This window comes from Pinus tabuliformis, chromosome J (assembly GCF_031772625.1).
Source record: "Pinus tabuliformis cultivar Carrire ecotype Pingquan chromosome J, CPIR1, whole genome shotgun sequence".
In the NCBI taxonomy this organism is placed as follows: domain Eukaryota; kingdom Viridiplantae; phylum Streptophyta; class Pinopsida; order Pinales; family Pinaceae; genus Pinus; species Pinus tabuliformis.
The window spans coordinates 467,780,463-467,783,592 of record NC_142295.1 but is presented as its reverse complement, the minus strand read 5'-3'; the positions used below and the strand labels follow the sequence as shown (position 1 = coordinate 467,783,592).

At 41.4% G+C, this 3,130-nt stretch overlaps 1 pseudogene; it reads left to right on the top strand.

The window, feature by feature from the left end:
- Positions 1 to 1,843: 1,843 nt before the first annotated feature.
- LOC149227863 (18.1 kDa class I heat shock protein pseudogene) lies at positions 1,844 to 2,753 on the top strand (annotated as a pseudogene).
- The last annotated feature ends 377 nt before the right edge of the window (positions 2,754 to 3,130 follow it).

The window sequence follows — 3,130 nt, the reverse complement described above, 5'->3', positions numbered from 1 at the left end:
GGTTTTCAGTTAGTCTCCCTTGCCAGACCCTGTTTTTATGAGGGCGGTACATCAGGATTGAGTCAACTTGAAGGGAGCACGGCCTAATCGCAAGGGTAGATAGGTGGTGTAGTTTTTTTTGGTGTACATTAACTTGAGAATAATGAATCCAATACCTGAAGTTGCTTCCTCTTTTTTCTTTTTGTAACTCCTTCAAACAGATCTGAGAAATAATCCAAGGCACCCATGGCACCTCCCAGGATTCCAACAAAACAATTGTTGTCTAAAGCGAGTGAGTGACTCTGATTGAAGGCAGAAGCAAACGATATTCTGGGCCCTCTCTGTGACTTCAAATTATAATAAGAGCCTTGCTGTGATTTCACTGTAAAACCACTCCAATAGAATAGTAAGAGCCTTGCTGTGATTTCACTTAAAATAATGCTTACAATAGGTATACGACAGGCGGAGCGTCGATTCCCAGAATCGACGCTCCGCCCCTCGGGCGGGGCCAGGCGGCCGCGCCACCCCCGGGCCGCCCTGCCCCGCCCGAGGGGCGGAGCGTCGATTCCGGGAATCGACGCTCCGCCTGTCGTATACCTATTGTAAGCATTATTTTAATTAGCACGCAAATGTAAATCTCAATTTAATGTACAAACGTGGCAGTGCCTGTCCTATTCCTGAACTCTAGCCATATAATTCCTCAGTCGCCCTACATCTGAGACCTTCACCGGTTGCAACACCAACTTTGATGTGAAGTATGGAAGGTATATCATTTTTTTCCAAAACACAATAATAATGAATTGGAGAAACGGTTAAGTTTGTACAGTTTTTACCTCTCTTCGTCAACCTCGCGCTTCCATTCATATCATATTCTTCAGCGTCAGGTCATTTCATTAAATATTTGTACATCACAGACTTTATAACAACGTAATTGTTAATGTCAAAATCCTATCTATATAGGCCCCTCAATGTAATAATATTTGCCAGTGTCATTACCGACAGCATGCCGCAAAAGTCAAGTAAAACGTCAATCTTCCACGGTGGTCGATTGAATTTCAATTATGTTACGACCATTAAATCTCATACGACACGTTATAAATTGTTTGAATGAATATTTTGCGAAAAAGATGTAGAATTTATTCGTAGTACATTTTGACATACGTAAGAGTGGACTATACTTTTGTGCTACAGGTGGTTGTGAGAAACCCAAAGGTGACGTGTAAACATATCTCCACGTTGAAACTCAGAGCCCTCTCGCACCTCAGTGATTTCGTTTTCCCTCTCAATCATATCTATATTAATTTGCCTCCGCTTATGCCATTGCTGAGAACAGTGAGAAGCTCCCGGTTGTTCATATGTTCATCTCTCATTTTCTTTAGTATTCAACCTTTCGTTTCCTCTCATTTCAACCAAAGAGCGCATATATTTTTTCATAATAGGATCCTAAAATAATAATAGGAAATTAAAATAATGCTTACAATAGCTATACGACAGGCGGAGCGTCGATTCCCGGAATCGACGCTCCGCCCCTCGGGCAGGGCGGGGCGGCCCGGGGGTGGCGCGGCCGCACCGCCCCGCCCGAGGGGCGGAGCGTCGATTCCGGGAATCGACGCTCCGCCTGTCGTATACCTATTGTAAGCATTATTTTAATTTAATGAATACCTATTGTAAGCATTATTTTAATTTAATGATAAGACCACTTCGCCTGCGGATCAGTAGCTAAAGAGCTATCCCCTCTGCAATGCGACTTACATTACCATTCAAGATTAGAGTGTAGTTCTTAACTTATTTTGAATTGACATTTTGTCAAAATTGTGAAATGGATAAATTCTTTATCGCAATAAGAATGATTTACATGGAACTGTCATCTTAAAATGCGTTACCAAAGCAGAACATACCAGAAGAGGATACCAAAGCAGAACATACCAGAAGAGGACAGAAATTTCGAGAGGTTTCTTGAGAGAAGTTTCTTGCATATTTGCATATATAAATATGAGCAGATCCCCAAGCCTCTCAAATCAATTCAGTGACATCAATTTGGAAAGTGTGGAATTGTTCAGAGTGTAAACTCTTCGTGGGAGCTTTACGCAGAGGCGTTTTCGGTTGTTTTTTTATTTTTTAAGGATGAAGAAGGCGCTTGTTTTGTTCTTATTATTTGCAGTAACAACAGTATGTTTGTTCGCCCCAACGTTTGCTCTGATGCCTTTTGCAGGTGGTCGTTACGACGATGTTTGGGACGCTATGGTGGATCCCTTCAAAGTTCTGGACTCCATTCCCAAAGACATTGAGGTTGTCGCCCTCACACGGGTCGACTGGAAAGAAACCACTGACGCCCACGTCTTCACCGTTGATGTACCAGGGATGAGGAAGGATGAAATCAAGATCGAAGTAGAGGACAACAGGGTTCTGAGAATCAGCGGCGGAAGGAGGCAGAGGAGGAGGGAGATAAATGGCACAGAGTGGAGCGTTCCAGCGGCAAATTCTGGAGGCAATTCAGGCTTCCAGAGAATGTGAATATGGATGCCATCAAAGCCGGCTTGGATAATGGCGTGTTGACGGTGGCCGTGCCGAAGATCAGTGATTTCAAAAGCAAGAACGCCAAGGTTATTGATATCATTGAAAATTCTGAGCAGCCGATTGAAGGCAAGGTTGCGCTGTAGTATTAGGAATAGTTATGATAAAATTAGGTAGCGGCCAAATAGGCTTTCAACTATGTACGATTGAGCTGTATCGAATCTCTTGAAGCATAATACATTTGTGTGATCATGATGTAAAAAAAAAATAAGAATGATTTACATATATTTATGATGAGGCTTTTTTATTTTATAATTAAAAATTGGTTTATAGTTTAAAAAGTATGAAAAACAATAATAATAAATTTGTTTTAGGGTGTTAATGGGTGATTTTAGTAATTTAGATATTTTAGGACTATGGCTACTACAAGTCTCAAATGTGTTGATCATTTTAGGACTATGGCTGCTGGTTAGATTGTCTTCCATCACGTTCAATTTTAAGTGGCTTCATTTGTATTTTTCCAGCACCATATATGTGAGGTGGCTAACTATTTGTCACAACTCTCACATGCTTATATTTACTCAGTGGAAGGACAATGGGTTTGCTGCTACTTATCTACTTAATGATGACCATGTGA